The sequence below is a fragment of the Stenella coeruleoalba genome (assembly GCF_951394435.1).
Source record: "Stenella coeruleoalba genome assembly, contig: scaffold_96, whole genome shotgun sequence".
In the NCBI taxonomy this organism is placed as follows: domain Eukaryota; kingdom Metazoa; phylum Chordata; class Mammalia; order Artiodactyla; family Delphinidae; genus Stenella; species Stenella coeruleoalba.
This window is the reverse complement of record NW_027646469.1, coordinates 216,508-237,112: the sequence shown is the minus strand read 5'-3', so window position 1 is coordinate 237,112 and position 20,605 is coordinate 216,508. Positions and strand designations below refer to the sequence as shown.

Sequence of the window (20,605 nt, the reverse complement as noted above, 5' to 3'; positions counted from 1 at the left end):
TCCTGAAATCGGTTTCCTGCAATTCTGCCCCGCTTTCAAGTCCTCTTGGCAGCCTTACTTCAGTCTATTTTTGGACGATAGCTGTCATTTATAACTCTGCAGGTTTGTGAATTACAGTGCCCCTGAGCTCCTTTCTTCAACTCGCTTTCTTTTGAGCTGGCCGCAACACCGCAGGATGGCTTCAGGCCCTAATCTGGTTCCGGTACGGCACGCTGAGCCTTTGGTTATTTCCTCTTCCTGGTGGGAAATGAGAGTTAAATTTGCCCGTCCAGACACCTCCAGCTAGCCTCTCATTGGTTCTCGCTATTCCTGTTCATCTTCCGCAGAAATTGCAAAGTGGGCCAAACAGGAGGTTAAAGGCGCTGACTCTCCAAGTGGGGAGAGTGTTAGTAAAGCGTCTGGAATGTTGCACCCGAGTACCAGGGGAGGAAAACTGAGACATATTTGAACACGTCTCCCGTTCACATGGTTGATCATACTTGGGTTCCACATGCATGTTTTAGCTGAAGGAAGAATACCTTAAACCTGGAGAGTTAAGACCCGTGTAATGGGTACCATGCAATATGACTTCCAAGGGTCTTCATTTGCTCACCGAACCTCTCCAATCCTATCACTGCTGCGTTTATGCCCCTGTACACATGCTTGATTCTCTTTCGGAGACATAGCAATCCATAGGTTTTAAGATACTTACTAGTCAGGCACATTCTTAGGCGTTTAATATGCGGTGTTGAGTCCATTTCGTTGAGCAAGGAGTAGCTCTTGTCTATTCCATATTTGACTTAAGGAACTTTATCTGTGCTCATTTCAATCTCTGGTTTTATGCAGCACCCCAACTCACCTTTACCCTTAAGCAAGCATAAGTTGGTTTTCTAAATTTGAGACCCTGTTCTGTTCTGTAATTCATTTCCTGTGTAGCCAAGTTTACATTCCGTGTATTACTGATATCTTATGATGTTTCTTTTTCTGTGTGACTTATTTCAGTTAGAATCATCATACCTGAATCCACTCATTGTGATGCTAAGGGCCTGATGACATAGATTTCATTGCTGAGTGATATTGCTTTGTAAGTACATACAACAACTTCTTTATCCATTTTTCACTTTCTGCGATGTTGAGCTTGTACTGTAAACGAGGTTCTTGTAAACAGAGGCGTCCCAAACTTTGGGGTGGCTGTGTCTTTTTGATTTTAATTTCCCTAAGCTATAGGACCATAAGTGGCAGTGCCCTAGGCTCTGTTGCTTTGTTTTTTAGATGTTTCAGGAAACACCATACACTTCTCCCGAGTGTCTGTTGGCAATTTACATCCCGCCCATCAGCATAACAAGGCTCCCAGTTCTCCATGGCCTGTCCTGCCTTTCTGGATTTTACACTTTTTTCAGATGGCCCTTTTGACCGGGGGGAAGTGAGACTTCATTGTAGTGCAGATTTCCTTTGCAAGCTTGCTTGGTTGGCCAAAAAGGGCGTATGCGTTTTTTCCTGAATATATTCAGGAAAAAACGCATACGCCCTTTTTGGCCAAGTGCATCATTGTGGACGTTCTGCCTCTTTTCCTATGCTTTCAATGCAATTCCAGTCTACCTCCTGAAATCGGTTTCCTGCAATTCTGCCCCGCTTTCAAGTCCTCTTGGCAGCCTTACTTCAGTCTATTTTTGGACGATAGCTGTCATTTATAACTCTGCAGGTTTGAGAATTACAGTGCCCCTGAGCTCCTTTCTTCAACTCGCTTTCTTGTGACCTGGCCGCAACACCGCAGGATGGCTTCAGGCCCTAATCTGGTTCCGGCACGGCACGCTGAGCCTTTGGTTATTTCCTCTTCCTGGTGGGAAATGAGAGTTAAATTTGCCCGTCCAAACACCTCCAGCTAGTCTCTCATTGGTTCTCGCTATTCCTGTTCATCTTCCGCAGAAATTGCAAACTGGGCCAAACCGGAGGTTAAAGGCGCTGACTCTCTACGTGGGGAGAGTGTTAGTAAAGCGTCTGGAATGTTGCACCCGAGTACCAGGGGAGGAAAACTGAGACATATTTGAACACGTCTCCCGTTCACATGGTTGATCATACTTGGGTTCCACATGCATGTTTTAGCTGAAGGAAGAATACCTTAAACCTGGAGAGTTAAGACCCGTGTAATGGGTACCATGCAATATGACTTCAAAGGGTCTTCATTTGCTCACCGAACCTCTCCAATCCTATCACTGCTGCGTTTATGCCCCTGTACACATGCTTGATTCTCTTTCGGAGACATAGCAATCCATAGGTTTTAAGATACTTACTAGTCAGGCACATTCTTAGGCGTTTAATATGCGGTGTTGAGTCCATTTCGTTGAGCAAGGAGTAGCTCTTGTCTATTCCATATTTGACTTAAGGAACTTTATCTGTGCTCATTTCAATCTCTGGTTTTATGCAGCACCCCAACTCACCTTTACCCTTAAGCAAGCATAGTTGGTTTTCTAAATTTGAGACCCTGTTCTGTTCTGTAATTCAGTTCCTGTGTAGCCAAGTTTACATTCCGTGTATTACTGATATTTTATGATGTTTCTTTTTCTGTGTGACTTATTTCAGTTAGAATCATCATACCTGAATCCACTCATTGTGATGCTAAGGGCCTGATGACATAGATTTCATTGCTGAGTGATATTGCTTTGTAAGTAAATACCACAACTTCTTTATCCATTTTTCACTTTCTGCGATGTTGAACTTGTACTGTAAACGAGGTTCTTGTAAACAGAGCCGTTCCAAACTTTGGGGTGGCTGTGTCTTTTTGATTTTAATTTCCCTAAGCTATAGGACCATAAGTGGAAGTGCCCTAGGTTCTGTTGCTTTGTTTTTTAGATGTTTCAGGAAACACCATACACTTCTCCCGAGTGGTTGTTGGCAATTTACATCCCGCCCATCAGCATAACAAGGCTCCCAGTTCTCCATGGCCTGTCCTGCCTTTCTGGATTTTACACTTTTTTCAGATGGCCCTTTTGACTGGGGGGAAGTGAGACTTCATTGTAGTGCAGATTTCCTTTGCAAGCTTGCTTGGTTGGCCAAAAAGGGCGTATGCGTTTTTTCCTGAATATATTCAGGAAAAAACGCATACGCCCTTTTTGGCCAAGTGCATCATTGTGGACGTTCTGCCTCTTTTCCTATGCTTTCAATGCAATTCCAGTCTACCTCCTGAAATCGGTTTCCTGCAATTCTGCCCCGCTTTCAAGTCCTCTTGGCAGCCTTACTTCAGTCTATTTTTGGACGATAGCTGTCATTTATAACTCTGCAGGTTTGTGAATTACATTGCCCCTGAGCTCCTTTCTTCAACTCGCTTTCTTTTGAGCTGGCCGCAACACCGCAGGATGACTTCAGGACCTAATCTGTTTCCGGTACGGCACGCTGAGCCTTTGGTTATTTCCTCTTCCTGTTGGGAAATGAGAGTTAAATTTGCCCGTCCAGACACCTCCAGCTAGCCTCTCATTGGTTCTCGCTATTCCTGTTCATCTTCCGCAGAAATTGCAAACTGTGCCAAACAGGAGGTTAAAGGCGCTGACTCTCCAAGTGGGGAGAGTGTTAGTAAAGCGTCTGGAATGTTGCACCCGAGTACCAAGGGAGGAAAACTGAGACATATTTGAACACGTCTCCCGATCACATGGTTGATCATACTCTGGGTTCCACATGCATGTTTTAGCTGAAGGAAGAATACCTAAAACCTGGGTAATTGAAACCCGTGGAATGGGTACCATGCAATATGACTTCAAAGGGTCTTCATTTGCTCACCGAACCTCTCCAATCCTATCACTGCTGCGTTTATGCCCCTGTACACATGCTTGATTCTCTTTCGGAGACATAGCAATCCATAGGTTTAAAATACTTACTAGTCAGGTACATTTTAGGCGTTTAATATGCGGTGTTGAGTCCATTTCGTTGAGCAAGGAGTGGCTCTTGTCTATTCCATATTTGGCTTAAGGAACTTTATCTGTGCTCATTTCAATCTCTGGTTTTATGCAGCAACCCAACTCACCTTTCCCCTTAAGCAAGCATAAGTTGGTTTTCTAAATTTGAGAACCTGTTCTGTTTTGGAATTCAGTTCCTGTGTAGCCAAGTTTACATTCCGTGTATTAGTGATATCTTATGATGTTTCTTTTTCTGTGTGACTTATTTCAGTTAGAATCATCGTATCTGAATCTACTGATTATGCTGCTACGTGCCTGATGACATAGATTTCATTGCTGAGTGATACTGCATTGTACGTAAGTACCACAAGTTCTTTATCCATTTTTCACTTTCTGCGATGTTGAACTTGTACGGTAAAAGAGGTTCTTGTAAACAGAGCCGTTCCAAACTTTGGGGTGGCTGTGTCTTTTTGATTTTAATTTCCCTAAGCTATAGGACCATAAGTGGAAGTGCCCTAGGCTCTGTTGCTTTGTTTTCTAGATGTTTCAGGAAACACCATACACTTCTCCCAACTGTCTGTTGGCAATTTACATCCCGCCCATCAGCATAACAAGGCTCCCAGTTCTCAATGGCCTGTACTGCCTTTCTGGATTTTACACTTTTTTCAGATGGCCCTTTTGACCAGGGGGAAGTGAGACTTCATTGTAGTGCAGATTTCCTTTGCAAGCTTGCTTGGTTGGCCAAAAAGGGCGTATGCGTTTTTTCCTGAATATATTCAGGAAAAAACGCATACGCCCTTTTTGGCCAAGTGCATCATTGTGGACGTTCTGCCTCTTTTCCTATGCTTTCAATGCAATTCCAGTCTACCTCCTGAAATCGGTTTCCTGCAATTCTGCCCCGCATTCAAGTCCTCTTGGCAGCCTTACTTCAGTCTATTTTTGGACGATAGCTGTCATTTATAACTCTGCAGGTTTGTGAATTACAGTGCCCCTGAGCTCCTTTCTTCAACTCGCTTTCTTTTGAGCTGGCCACAACACCGCAGGATGGCTTCAGGCCCTAATCTGGTTCCGGCACGGCACGCTGAGCCTTTGGTTAATTCCTCTTCCTGGTGGGAAATGAGAGTTAAATTTGCCCGTCCAGACACCTCCAGCTAGTCTCTCATTGGTTCTCGCTATTCCTGTTCATCTTCCGCAGAAATTGCAAACTGGGCCAAACAGGAGTTTAAAGGGACTGACTCTCCAAGTCGGAAGAGTGTTAGTAAAGCGTCTGGAATGTTGCACCCGAGTACCAGGGGAGGAAAACTGAGACATATTTGAACACGTCTCCCGTTCACATGGTTGATCATACTTGGGTTCCACATGCATGTTTTAGCTGAAGGAAGAATACCTTAAACCTGGAGAGTTAAGACCCGTGTAATGGGTACCATGCAATATGACTTCAAAGGGTCTTCATTTGCTCACCGAACCTCTCCAATCCTATCACTGCTGCGTTTATGCCCCTGTACACATGCTTGATTCTCTTTCGGAGACATAGCAATCCATAGGTTTTAAGATACTTACTAGTCAGGTACATTCTTAGGTGTTTAATATGCGGTGTTGAGTCCATTTCGTTGAGCAAGGAGTAGCTCTTGTCTATTCCATATTTGACTTAAGGAACTTTATCTGTGCTCATTTCAATCTCTGGTTTTATGCAGCACCCCAACTCACCTTTACCCTTAAGCAAGCATAAGTTGGTTTTCTAAATTTGAGACCCTGTTCTGTTCTGTAATTCAGTTCCTGTGTAGGCAAGTTTACATTCCGTGTATTACTGATATCTTATGATGTTTCTTTTTCTGTGTGACTTATTTCAGTTAGAATCATCATACCTGAATCCACTCATTGTGATGCTAAGGGCCTGATGACATAGATTTCATTGCTGAGTGATATTGCTTTTTAAGTAAATACCACAACTTCTTTATCCATTTTTCACTTTCTGCGATGTTGAACTTGTACTGTAAACGAGGTTCTTGTAAACAGAGGCGTCCCAAACTTTGGGGTGGCTGTGTCTTTTTGATTTTAATTTCCCTAAGCTATAAGACCATAAGTGGCAGTGCCCTAGGCTCTGTTGCTTTGTTTTTTAGATGTTTCAGGAAACACCATACACTTCTCCGGAGTGTCTGTTGGCAATTTACATCCCGCCCATCAGCATAACAAGGCTCCCAGTTCTCCATGGCCTGTCCTGCCTTTCTGGATTTTACACTTTTTTCAGATGGCCCTTTTGACCGGGGGGAAGTGAGACTTCATTGTAGTGCAGATTTCCTTTGCAAGCTTGCTTGGTTGGCCAAAAAGGGCGTATGCGTTTTTTCCTGAATATATTCAGGAAAAAACGCATACGCCCTTTTTGGCCAAGTGCATCATTGTGGACGTTCTGCCTCTTTTCCTATGCTTTCAATGCAATTCCAGTCTACCTCCTGAAATCGGTTTCCTGCAATTCTGCCCCGCTTTCAAGTCCTCTTGGCAGCCTTACTTCAGTCTATTTTTGGACGATAGCTGTCATTTATAACTCTGCAGGTTTGTGAATTACAGTGCCCCTGAGCTCCTTTCTTCAACTCGCTTTCTTGTGAGCTGGCCGCAACACCGCAGGATGGCTTCAGGCCCTAATCTGGTTCCGGCACGGCACGCTGAGCCTTTGGTTATTTCCTCTTCCTGGTGGGAAATGAGAGTTAAATTTGCCCGTCCAAACACCTCCAGCTAGTCTCTCATTGGTTCTCGCTATTCCTGTTCATCTTCCGCAGAAATTGCAAACTGGGCCAAACAGGAGGTTAAAGGGACTGACTCTCCAAGTGGGGAGAGTGTTAGTAAAGCGTCTGGAATGTTGCACCCGAGTACCAAGGGAGGAAAACTGAGACATATTTGAACACGTGTCCCGATCACATGGTTGATCATACTCTGGGTTCCACATGCATGTTTTAGCTGAAGGAAGAATACCTAAAACCTGGGTAATTGAAACCCGTGGAATGGGTACCATGCAATATGACTTCAAAGGGTCTTCATTTGCTCACCGAACCTCTCCAATCCTATCACTGCTGCGTTTATGCCGCTGTACACATGCTTGATTCTCTTTCGGAGACATAGCAATCCATAGGTTTAAAATACTTACTAGTCAGGTACATTTTAGGTGTTTAATATGCGGTGTTGAGTCCATTTCGTTGAGCAAGGAGTGGCTCTTGTCTATTCCATATTTGGCTTAAGGAACTTTATCTGTGCTCATTTCAATCTCTGGTTTTATGCAGCAACCCAACTCACCTTTCCCCTTAAGCAAGCATAAGTTGGTTTTCTAAATTTGAGAACCTGTTCTGTTTTGGAATTCAGTTCCTGTGTAGCCAAGTTTACATTCCGTGTATTAGTGATATCTTATGATGTTTCTTTTTCTGTGTGACTTATTTCAGTTAGAATCATCGTATCTGAATCTACTCATTATGCTGCTACGTGCCTGATGACATAGATTTCATTGCTGAGTGATACTGCATTGTACGTAAGTACCACAAGTTCTTTATCCATTTTTCACTTTCTGCGATGTTGAACTTGTACGGTAAAGAGGTTCTTGTAAACAGAGCCGTTCCAAACTTTGGGGTGGCTGTGTCTTTTTGATTTTAATTTCCCTAAGCTATAGGACCATAAGTGGAAGTGCCCTAGGCTCTGTTGCTTTGTTTTCTAGATGTTTCAGGAAACACCATACACTTCTCCCAAGTGTCTGTTGGCAATTTACATCCCGCCCATCAGCATAACAAGGCTCCCAGTTCTCAATGGCCTGTACTGCCTTTCTGGATTTTACACTTTTTTCAGATGGCCCTTTTGACCAGGGGGAAGTGAGACTTCATTGTAGTGCAGATTTCCTTTGCAAGCTTGCTTGGTTGGCCAAAAAGGGCGTATGCGTTTTTTCCTGAATATATTCAGGAAAAAACGCATACGCCCTTTTTGGCCAAGTGCATCATTGTGGACGTTCTGCCTCTTTTCCTATGCTTTCAATGCAATTCCAGTCTACCTCCTGAAATCGGTTTCCTGCAATTCTGCCCCGCATTGAAGTCCTCTTGGCAGCCTTACTTCAGTCTATTTTTGGACGATAGCTGTCATTTATAACTCTGCAGGTTTGTGAATTACAGTGCCCCTGAGCTCCTTTCTTCAACTCGCTTTCTTTTGAGCTGGCCGCAACACCGCAGGATGGCTTCAGGCCCTAATCTGGTTCCGGCACGGCACACTGAGCCTTTGGTTAATTCCTCTTCCTGGTGGGAAATGAGAGTTAAATTTGCCCGTCCAGACACCTCCAGCTAGTCTCTCATTGGTTCTCGCTATTCCTGTTCATCTTCCGCAGAAATTGCAAACTGGGCCAAACAGGAGTTTAAAGGGACTGACTCTCCAAGTCGGAAGAGTGTTAGTAAAGCGTCTGGAATGTTGCACCCGAGTACCAGGGGAGGAAAACTGAGACATATTTGAACACGTCTCCCGTTCACATGGTTGATCATACTTGGGTTCCACATGCATGTTTTAGCTGAAGGAAGAATACCTTAAACCTGGAGAGTTAAGACCCGTGTAATGGGTACCATGCAATATGACTTCAAAGGGTCTTCATTTGCTCACCGAACCTCTCCAATCCTATCACTGCTGCGTTTATGCCCCTGTACACATGCTTGATTCTCTTTCGGAGACATAGCAATCCATAGGTTTTAAGATACTTACTAGTCAGGTACATTCTTAGGCGTTTAATATGCGGTGTTGAGTCCATTTCGTTGAGCAAGGAGTAGCTCTTGTCTATTCCATATTTGACTTAAGGAACTTTATCTGTGCTCATTTCAATCTCTGGTTTTATGCAGCACCCCAACTCACCTTTACCCTTAAGCAAGCATAAGTTGGTTTTCTAAATTTGAGACCCTGTTCTGTTCTGTAATTCAGTTCCTGTGTAGCCAAGTTTACATTCCGTGTATTACTGATATCTTATGATGTTTCTTTTTCTGTGTGACTTATTTCAGTTAGAATCATCATACCTGAATCCACTCATTGTGATGCTAAGGGCCTGATGACATAGATTTCATTGCTGAGTGATATTGCTTTGTAAGTAAATACCACAACTTCTTTATCCATTTTTCACTTTCTGCGATGTTGAACTTGTACTGTAAACGAGGTTCTTGTAAACAGAGGCGTCCCAAACTTTGGTGTGGCTGTGTCTTTTTGATTTTAATTTCCCTAAGCTATAGGACCATAAGTGGCAGTGCCCTAGGCTCTGTTGCTTTGTTTTTTAGATGTTTCAGGAAACACCATACACTTCTCCCGAGTGTCTGTTGGCAATTTACATCCCGCCCATCAGCATAACAAGGCTCCCAGTTCTCCATGGCCTGTCCTGCCTTTCTGGATTTTACACTTTTTTCAGATGGCCCTTTTGACCGGGGGAAAGTGAGACTTCATTGTAGTGCAGATTTCCTTTGCAAGCTTGCTTGGTTGGCCAAAAAGGGCGTATGCGTTTTTTCCTGAATATATTCAGGAAAAAACGCATACGCCCTTTTTGGCCAAGTGCATCATTGTGGACGTTCTGCCTCTTTTCCTATGCTTTCAATGCAATTCCAGTCTACCTCCTGAAATCGGTTTCCTGCAATTCTGCCCCGCTTTCAAGTCCTCTTGGCAGCCTTACTTCAGTCTATTTTTGGACGATAGCTGTCATTTATAACTCTGCAGGTTTGTGAATTACAGTGCCCCTGAGCTCCTTTCTTCAACTCGGTTTCTTGTGACCTGGCCGCAACACCGCAGGATGGCTTCAGGCCCTAATCTGGTTCCGGCCCGGCAAGCTGAGCCTTTGGTTAATTCCTCTTCCTGGTGGGAAATGAGAGTTAAATTTGCCCGTCCAGACACCTCCAGCTAGCCTCTCATTGGTTCTCGCTATTCCTGTTCATCTTCCGCAGAAATTGCAAACTGGGCCAAACAGGAGGTTAAAGGGACTGACTCTCCAAGTGGGGAGAGTGTTAGTAAAGCGTCTGGAATGTTGCACCCGAGTACCAGGGGAGGAAAACTGAGACATATTTGAACACGTCTCCCGTTCACATGGTTGATCATACTTGGGTTCCACATGCATGTTTTAGCTGAAGGAAGAATACCTTAAACCTGGAGAGTTAAGACCCGTGGAATGGGTACCATGCAATATGACTTCAAAGGGTCTTCATTTGCTCACCGAACGTCTCCAATCCTATCACTGCTGCGTTTATGCCCCTGTACACATGCTTGATTCTCTTTCGGAGACATAGCAATCCATAGGTTTTAAGATACTTACTAGTCAGGTACATTCTTAGGCGTTTAATATGCGGTGTTGAGTCCATTTCGTTGAGCAAGGAGTAGCTCTTGTCTATTCCATATTTGACTTAAGGAACCTTATCTGTGCTCATTTCAATCTCTGGTTTTATGCAGCACCCCAACTCACCTTTACCCTTAAGCAAGCATAAGTTGGTTTTCTAAATTTGAGACCCTGTTCTGTTCTGTAATTCAGTTCCTGTGTAGCCAAGTTTACATTCCGTGTATTACTGATATCTTATGATGTTTCTTTTTCTGTGTGACTTATTTCAGTTAGAATCATCATACCTGAATCTACTCATTGTGATGCTAAGGGCCTGATGACATAGATTTCATTGCTGAGTGATATTGCTTTGTAAGTAAATACAAAAACTTCTTTATCCATTTTTCACTTTCTGCGATGTTGAACTTGTACTGTAAACGAGGTTCTTGTAAACAGAGGCGTCCCAAACTTTGGGGTGGCTGTGTCTTTTTGATTTTAATTTCCCTAAGCTATAGGACCATAAGTGGCAGTGCCCTAGGCTCTGTTGCTTTGTTTTTTAGATGTTTCAGGAAACACCATACACTTCTCCCGAGTGTCTCTTGGCAATTTACATCCCGCCCATCAGCATAACAAGGCTCCCAGTTCTCCATGGCCTGTCCTGCCTTTCTGGATTTTACACTTTTTTCAGATGGCCCTTTTGACCAGGGGGAAGTGAGACTTCATTGTAGTGCAGATTTCCTTTGCAAGCTTGCTTGGTTGGCCAAAAAGGGCGTATGCGTTTTTTCCTGAATATATTCAGGAAAAAACGCATACGCCCTTTTTGGCCAAGTGCATCATTGTGGACGTTCTGCCTCTTTTCCTATGCTTTCAATGCAATTCCAGTCTACCTCCTGAAATCGGTTTCCTGCAATTCTGCCCCGCTTTCAAGTCCTCTTGGCAGCCTTACTTCAGTCTATTTTTGGACGATAGCTGTCATTTATAACTCTGCAGGTTTGTGAATTACAGTGCCCCTGAGCTCCTTTCTTCAACTCGCTTTCTTTTGAGCTGGCCGCAACACCGCAGGATGGCCTCAGGCCCTAATCTGGTTCCGGTACGGCACGCTGAGCCTTTGGTTATTTCCTCTTCCTGGTGGGAAATGAGAGTTAAATTTGCCCGTCCAGACACCTCCAGCTAGCCTCTCTTTGGTTCTCGCTATTCCTGTTCATCTTCCGCAGAAATTGCAAACTGGGCCAAACAGGAGGTTAAAGGCGCTGACTCTCCAAGTGGGGAGAGTGTTAGTAAAGCATCTGGAATGTTGCACCCGAGTACCAGGGGAGGAAAACTGAGACATATTTGAACACGTCTCCCGTTCACATGGTTGATCATACTTGGGTTCCACATGCATGTTTTAGCTGAAGGAAGAATACCTTAAACCTGGAGAGTTGAGACCCGTGTAATGGGTACCATGCAATGTGACTTCAAAGGGTCTTCATTTGCTCACCAAACCTCTCCAATCCTATCACTGCTGCGTTTATGCCCCTGTACACATGCTTGATTCTCTTTCGGAGACATAGCAATCCATAGGTTTTAAGATACTTACTAGTCAGGTACATTCTTAGGCGTTTAATATGCGGTGTTGAGTCCATTTCGTTGAGCAAGGAGTAGCTCTTGTCTATTCCATATTTGACTTAAGGAACTTTATCTGTGCTCATTTCAATCTCTGGTTTTATGCAGCACCCCAACTCACCTTTCCCCTTAAGCAAGCATAAGTTGGTTTTCTAAATTTGAGACCCTGTTCTGTTCTGTAATTCAGTTCCTGTGTAGCCAAGTTTACATTCCGTGTATTACTGATATCTTATGATGTTTCTTTTTCTGTGTGACTTATTTCAGTTAGAATCATCATACCTGAATCCACTCATTGTGCTGCTAAGGGCCTGATGACACAGATTTCATTGCTGAGTGATATTGCTTTGTAAGTAAATACCACAACTTCTTTATCCATTTTTCACTTTCTGCGATGTTGAACTTGTACTGTAAACGAGGTTCTTGTAAACAGAGCTGTTCGAAACTTTGGGGTGTCTGTGTCTTTTTGATTTTAAATTCCCTAAGCTATAGGACCATAAGTGGAAGTGCCCTAGGCTCTGTTGCTTTGTTGTTTAGATGTTTCAGGAAACACCATACACTTCTCCCGAGTGGTTGTTGGCAATTTACATCCCACCCTTCAGCATAACAAGGCTCCCAGTTCTCCATGGCCTGTCCTGCCTTTCTGGATTTTACACTTTTTTCAGATGGCCCTTTTGACCGGGGGGAAGTGAGACTTCATTGTAGTGCAGATTTCCTTTGCAAGCTTGCTTGGTTGGCCAAAAAGGGCGTATGCGTTTTTTCCTGAATATATTCAGGAAAAAACGCATACGCCCTTTTTGGCCAAGTGCATCATTGTGGACGTTCTGCCTCTTTTCCTATGCTTTCAATGCAATTCCAGTCTACCTCCTGAAATCGGTTTCCTGCAATTCTGCCCCACTTTCAAGTCCTCTTGGCAGCCTTACTTCAGTCTATTTTTGGACGATAGCTGTCATTTATAACTCTGCAGGTTTGTGAATTACAGTGCCCCTGAGCTCCTTTCTTCAACTTGCTTTTTTGTGACCTGGCCGCAACACCGCAGGATGGCTTCAGGCCCTAATCTGGTTCTGGCACGGCACGCTGAGCCTTTGGTTATTTCCTCTTCCTGGTGGGAAATGAGAGTTAAATTTGCCCGTCCAGACACCTCCAGCTAGTCTCTCATTGGTTCTCGCTATTCCTGTTCATCTTCCGCAGAAATTGCAAACTGGGCCAAACAGGAGGTTAAAGGCGTTGACTCTCCAAGTGGGGAGAGTGTTAGTAAAGCGTCTGGAATGTTGCACCCGAGTACCAGCGTACGAAAACTGAGACATATTTGAACACGTCTCCCGTTCACACGGTTGATCATACTCTAGGTTCCACATGCATGTTTTAGCTGAAGGAAGAATACCTTAAACCTGGGTAGTTGAAACCCGTGGAATGCGTACCATGCAATATGACTTCAAAGGGACTTCATTTGCTCACCGAACGTCTGCAATCCTATCACTGCTGTGTTTATGCCCCTGTACACATGCTTGATTCTCTTTCGGAGACATAGCAATCCATAGGTTTTAAGTTACTTACTAGTCAGGTACATTCTTAGGCGTTTAATATGGGGTGTTGAGTCCATTTCGTTGAGCAAGGAGTAGCTCTTGTCTATTCCATATTTGGCTTAAGGAACTTTATCTGTGCTCATTTCAATCTCTGGTTTTATGCAGCACCTCAACTCACCTTTCCCCTTAAGCAAGCATAAGTTGGTTTTCTAAATTTGAGACCCTGTTTTGTTTTGGAATTCAGTTCCTGTGTAGCCAGTTTACATTCCGTGTATTAGTGATATCTTATGATGTTTCTTTTTCTGTGTGACTTATTTCAGTTAGAATCATCGTACCTGAATCCCCTCCTTATGCCGCTACGGGCCTGATGACATAGATTTCATTGCTGATTGATACTGCATTGTACGTGAGTACCACAACTTCTTTATCCATTTTTCACTTTCTGCGATATTGAACTTGTACGGTAAACGAGGTTTTTGTAAGCAGACACGTCCCAAACATTGGGGTGGCTGTGTCTTTTTGATTTTAATTTCCCTAAGCTATAGGAACATAAGTGGAAGTGCCCTAGGCTCTGTTGCTTTGTTTTTTAGATGTTTCAGGAAACACCATACACTTCTCCCGAGTGGCTGTTGGCAATTTACATCCCGCCCATCAGCATAAGAAGGCTCCCAGTTCTTCATGGCCTGTCCTGCCTTTCTGGATTTTACACTTATTTCAGTTGGCCCCTTTGAGCAGGGGGAATTGAGACTTCATTGTAGTGCAGATTACCTTTTCAGAATGCTTGGTTGGCCAAAAAGGGCGTATGCGTTTTTTCCTGAATATATTCAGGAAAAAACACATACGCCCTTTTTGGCCAAGTGCATCATTGTGGACGTTCTGCCTCTTTTCCTATGCTTGAAATGCAATTCCAGTCTACCTCCTGAAATCGGTTTCCTGCAATTCTGCCCCACTCTCAAGTCCTCTTGGCAGCCTTACTTCAGTCTATTTTTGGACGATAGCTGTCCTTTATAACTCTGCAGGTTTGTGAATTACAGTGCCCCTGAGCTCCTTTCTTCAATTCGCTTTCTTTTGAGCTGGCCGCAACACCGCAGGATGGCTTCAGGCCCTAATCTGGTTCCGGCACGGCACGCTGAGCCTTTGGTTAATTCCTCTTCCTGGTGGGAAATGAGAATTAAATTTGCCCGTCCAGACACCTCCAGCTAGTCTCTCATTGGTTCTCGCTATTCCTGTTCATCTTCCGCAGAAATTGCAAACTGGGCCAAACAGGAGTTTAAAGGGACTGACTCTCCAAGTCGGGAGAGTGTTAGTAAAGCGTCTGGAATGTTGCACTCGAGTACCAGGGTACGAAAACTGAGACATATTTGAACACGTCTCCCGATCACATGGTTGATCATACTCTAGGTTCCACATGCATGTTTTAGCTGAAGGAAGAATACCTAAAACCTGGGTAGTTGAAACCCGTGGAATGGGTACCATGCAATATGACTTCAAAGGGTCTTCATTTGCTCACCGAACTTCTCCAATCCTATCACTGCTGCGTTTATGCCCCTGTACACATGCTTGATTCTCTTTCGGAGACATAGCAATCCATAGGTTTTAAGATACTTACTAGTCAGGTACATTCTTAGGCGTTTAATATGCGGTGTTGAGTCCATTTCGTTGAGCAAGGAGTAGCTCTTGTCTATTCCATATTTGGCTTAAGGAACTTTATCTGTGCTCATTTCAATCTCTGGTTTTATGCAGCACCCCAACTCACCTTTACCCTTAAGCAAGCATAAGTTGGTTTTCTAAATCTGAGACACTGTTCTGTTCTGTAATTCAGTTCCTGTGTAGCCAAGTTTACATTCCGTGTATTACTGATATCTTATGATGTTTCTTTTTCTGTGTGACTTACTTCAGTTAGAATCATCATACCTGAATCCACTCATTGTGCTGCTAAGGGCCTGATGACATAGAATTCATTGCTGAGTGATATTGCTTTGTAAGTGAATACCACAACTTCTTTATCCATTTTTCACTTTCTGCGATGTTGAACTTGTACTGTAAACGAGGTTCTTGTAAACAGAGCCGTTCCAAACTTTGGGGTGGCTGTGTCTTTTTGATTTTAATTTCCCTAAGCTATAGGACCATAAGTGGAAGTGCCCTAGGCTCTGTTGCTTTGTTTTTTAGATGTTTCAGGAAACACCATACACTTCTCCCGAGTGTCTGTTGGCAATTTACATCCCGCCCATCAGCATAACAAGGCTCACAGTTCTCAATGGCCTGTTGCCTTTCTGGATTTTACACTGTTTTCAGATGGCCCTTTTGACCGGGGGGAAGTGAGACTTCATTGTAGTGCAGATTTCCTTTGAAAGCTTGCTTGGTTGGCCAAAAAGAGCGTATGCGTTTTTTCCTGAATATATTCAGGAAAAAACACATACGCCCTTTTTGGCCAAGTGCATCATTGTGGACGTTCTGCCTCTTTTCCTATGCTTTCAATGCAATTCCAGTCTACCTCCTGAAATCGGTTCCCTGCAATTCTGCCCCGCTTTCAAGTCCTCTTGGCAGCCTTACTTCAGTCTATTTTTGGACGATAGCTGTCATTTATAACTCTGCAGGTTTGTGAATTACAGTGCCCCTGAGCTCCTTTCTTCAACTCGCTTTCTTGTGAGCTGGCCGCAACACCGCAGGATGGCTTCAGGCCCTAATCTGGTTCCGGTACGGCATGCTGAGCCTTTGGTTATTTCCTCTTCCTGGTGGGAAATGAGAGTTAAATTTGCCCGTCCAGACACCTCCAGCTAGCCTCTCATTGGTTCTCACTATTCCTGTTCATCTTCCGCAGAAATTGCAAACTGGGCCAAACAGGAGGTTAAAGGGAATGACTCTCCATGTCGGGAGAGTGTTAGTAAAGTGTCTGGAATGTTGCACCCGTGTACCAGGGGAGGAAAACTGAGACATATTTGAACACGTCTCCCGTTCACATGGTTGATCATACTCTGGGTTCCACATGCATGTTTTAGCTGAAGGAAGAATACCTTAAACCTGGAGAGTTGAGACCCGTGGAATGGGTACCATGCAATATGACTTCAAAGGGTCTTCATTTGCTCACCGAACCTCTCCAATCCTATCACTGCTGCGTTTATGCCCCTGTACACATGCTTGATTCTCTTTCTGAGACATATCAATGCATAGGTTTTAAGATACTTACTAGTCAGGTACATTCTTAGGCGTTTAATATGCGATGTTGAGTCCATTTCGTTGAGCAAGGAGTAGCTCTTGTCTATTCCATATTTGACTTAAGGAACTTTATCTGTGCTCATTTCAATCTCTGGTTTTATGCAGCACCCCAACTCACCTTTACCCTTAAGCAAGCATAAGTTGGTTTTCTAAATTTGAGACCCTGTTCTGTTCTGTAATTCAGTTCCTGTGTAGCCAAGTTTACATTCCGTGTATTACTGATATCTTATGATGTTTCTTTTTCTGTGTGACTTACTTCAGTTAGAATCATCATACCTGAATCCACTCATTGTGCTGCTAAGGGCCTGATGACATAGATTTCATTGCTGAGTGATATTGCTTTGTAAGTAAATACCACAACTTCTTTATCCATTTTTCACTTTCTGCGATGTTGAACTTGTACTGTAAACGAGGTTCTTGTAAACAGAGCCGTTCCAAACTTTGGGGTGGCTGTGTCTTTTTGATTTTAATTTCCCTAAGCTATAGGACCATAAGTGGAAGTGCCCTAGGTTCTGTTGCTTTGTTTTTTAGATGTTTCAGGAAACACCATACACTTCTCCCGAGTGGTTGTTGGCAATTTACATCCCGCCCATCAGCATAACAAGGCTCCCAGTTCTCCATGGCCTGTCCTGCCTTTCTGGATTTTACACTTTTTTCAGATGGCCCTTTTGACCGGGGGGAAGTGAGACTTCATTGTAGTGCAGATTTCCTTTGCAAGCTTGCTTGGTTGGCCAAAAAGGGCGTATGCGTTTTTTCCTGAATATATTCAGGAAAAAACGCATACGCCCTTTTTGGCCAAGTGCATCATTGTGGACGTTCTGCCTCTTTTCCTATGCTTTCAATGCAATTCCAGTCTACCTCCTGAAATCGGTTTCGTGCAATTCTGCCCCGCTTTCAAGTCCTCTTGGCAGCCTTACTTCAGTCTATTTTTGGACGATAGCTGTCATTTATAACTATGCAGGTTTGTGAATTACAGTGCCCCTGAGCTCCTTTCTTCAACTCGCTTTCTTGTGACCTGGCCGCAACACCGCAGGATGGCTTCAGGCCCTAATCTGGTTCCGGCACGGCACGCTGAGCCTTTGGTTATTTCCTCCTCCTGGTGGGAAATGAGAGTTAAATTTGCCCGTCCAGACACCTCCAGCTAGCCTCTCTTTGGTTCTCGCTATTCCTGTTCATCTTCCGCAGAAATTGCAAACTGGGCCAAACAGGAGGTTAAAGGCGCTGACTCTCCAAGTGGGGAGAGTGTTAGTAAAGCATCTGGAATGTTGCACCCGAGTACCAGGGGAGGAAAACTGAGACATATTTGAACACGTCTCCCGTTCACATGGTTGATCATACTTGGGTTCCACATGCATGTTTTAGCTGAAGGAAGAATACCTTAAACCTGGAGAGTTGAGACCCGTGTAATGGGTACCATGCAATATGACTTCAAAGGGTCTTCATTTGCTCACCAAACCTCTCCAATCCTATCACTGCTGCGTTTATGCCCCTGTACACATGCTTGATTCTCTTTCGGAGACATAGCAATCCATAGGTTTTAAGATACTTACTAGTCAGGTACATTCTTAGGCGTTTAATATGCGGTGTTGAGTCCATTTCGTTGAGCAAGGAGTAGCTCTTGTCTATTCCATATTTGACTTAAGGAACTTTATCTGTGCTCATTTCAATCTCTGGTTTTATGCAGCACCCCAACTCACCTTTCCCCTTAAGCAAGCATAAGTTGGTTTTCTAAATTTGAGACCCTGTTCTGTTCTGTAATTCAGTTCCTGTGTAGCCAAGTTTACATTCCGTGTATTACTGATATCTTATGATGTTTCTTTTTCTGTGTGACTTATTTCAGTTAGAATCATCATACCTGAATCCACTCATTGTGCTGCTAAGGGCCTGATGACACAGATTTCATTGTTGAGTGATATTGCTTTGTAAGTAAATACCACAACTTCTTTATCCATTTTTCACTTTCTGCGATGTTGAACTTGTACTGTAAACGAGGTTCTTGTAAGCAGAGCTGTTCGAAACTTTGGGGTGTCTGTGTCTTTTTGATTTTAAATTCCCTAAGCTATAGGACCATAAGTGGAAGTCCCCTAGGCTCTGTTGCTTTGTTTTTTAGATGTTTCAGGAAACACCATACACTTCTCCCGAGTGGTTGTTTGCAATTTACATCCCAACCTTCAGCATAACAAGGCTCCCAGTTCTCCATGGCCTGTCCTGCCTTTCTGGATTTTACACTTTTTTCAGATGCCCCTTTTGACTGGGGGGTAGTGAGACTTCATTGTAGTGCAGATTTCCTTTGCAAGCTTGCTTGGTTGGCCAAAAAGTGCATATGCGTGTTTTCCTGAATATATTCAGGAAAAAACGCATACGCCCTTTTTGTCCAAGTGCATCATTGTGGACGTTCTGCCTCTTTTCCTATGCTTGAAATGCAATTCCTGTCTACCTCCTGAAATCGGTTTCCTGCAATTCTGCCCCGATTTCAAGTCCTCTTGGCAGCCTTACTTCAGTATATTTTTGGACGATAGCTGTCATTTATAACTCTGCGGGTTTGTGAATTACAGTGCCCCTGAGCTCCTTTCTTCAACTCCCTTTCTTGTGAGCTGGCCGCAACACCGCAGGATGTCTTCAGGCCCTAATGTGGTTCCGGCATGGCACGCTGAGCCTTTGGTTAATTCCTCTTCCTGGTGGGAAATGAGAGTTAAATTTGCCCGTTCAGACACCTCCAGGTAGTCTCTCATTGGTTCTCGCTATTCCTGTTCATCTTCCGCAGAAATTGCAAACTGGGGCAAACAGGAGGTTAAAGGCACTGACTCTCCAAGTAGGGAGAGTGTTAGTAAAGCATCTGGAATGTTGCACCCGAGTACCAGGGGAGGAAAACTGAGACATATTTGAACACGTCTCCCTTTCACATCGTTGATCATACTCTGGGTTCCACATGCATGTTTTAGCTGAAGAAAGAATACCTTAAACCTGGAGAGTTGAGACCTGTGTAATGGGAACCATGCAATATGACTTCAAAGGGTCTTCATTTGCTCACCGAACCTCTCCAATCCTATCACTGCTGCGTTTATGCCCCTGTACACATGCTTGATTCTCTTTTGGAGACATAGCAATCCATAGGTTTTAAGATACTTACTAGTCAGGTACATTCTTAGGCGTTTTATATGGGGTGTTGAGTCCATTTCGTTGAGCAAGGAGTAGCTCTTGTCTATTCCATATTTGGCTTAAGGAACTTTATCTGTGCTCATTTCAATCTCTGGTTTTATGCAGCACCCCAACTCACCTTCCCCGTTAAGCAAGCGTAAGTTGGTTTTCTAAACTTGAGACACTGTTCTGTTTTGTAATTCTGTTCATGTGTAGCCAAGTTCACATTCTGTGTATTAGTGATACCTTATGATGTTTCTTTTCTGTGTGACTTATTTCAGTTCGAATCATCATACCTGAATCCACTCATTATGCTGCTACGGGCCTGATGACATAGATTTCATTGCTGAGTGATATTGCATTGTACGTAAGTACCACAAGTTCTTTATCCATTTTTCACTTTCTGCAATATTGAACTTGTACCGTAAACGAGGTTCTTGTAAACAGAGCCGTCCCAAACTTTCGGGTGGCTGTGTCTTTTTGATTTTAATTTCCCTAAGCTATAGGACCATAAGTGGAAGTGCCCTAGGCTCTGTTGCTTTGTTTTTTAGATGTTTCAGGAAACACCATACTCTTCTCCAGAGTGGCTGTTGGCAATTTACATCCCGCCCATCAGCATAAGAAGGCTCCCAGTTCTCCATGGCCTGTCATGCCTTTATGGATTTTACACTTTTTTCAGATGGCCGTTTTGACCAGGTGGAAGTGAGACTTCATTGTAGTGCAAATTTCCTTTGCAAGCTTGCTTCGTTGGCCAAAAAGTGCGTATGCGTTTTTTCCTGAATATATTCAGGAAAAAACACATACGCCCTTTTTGGGCAAGTGCATCATTGTTGAGTTTCTGACTCTCTTCATATGTTTTCAGTGCAATTCCAGTCTACCTCCTGAAATCGGTTTCCTGCAATTCTGCCTTGCTTTCAATGCCTCTTCATAGCCTTACCTCAATATATTTTTAAAAAATTGTT

At 43.6% G+C, this 20,605-nt stretch overlaps 2 long non-coding RNA genes across 2 annotated transcripts in view; both read left to right on the top strand.

Annotated features, from left to right (window-relative positions):
* The window catches only part of LOC307181086, a 400,768-nt gene extending 380,781 nt beyond the window's left edge, over positions 1–19,987 (top strand). Inside the window, exon 3 of the long non-coding RNA XR_013825859.1 lies at positions 19,925–19,987. This is a non-coding gene — a long non-coding RNA (uncharacterized lncRNA). The remainder of the gene's footprint in view (positions 1–19,924) is intronic.
* LOC307181085 lies at positions 2,578–8,945 on the top strand. The gene is made up of 3 exons (XR_013825858.1): positions 2,578–2,641; positions 5,717–5,802; positions 8,877–8,945. It is a non-coding gene; the product is annotated as an uncharacterized lncRNA (long non-coding RNA).
* Positions 19,988–20,605: the final 618 nt, after the last annotated feature.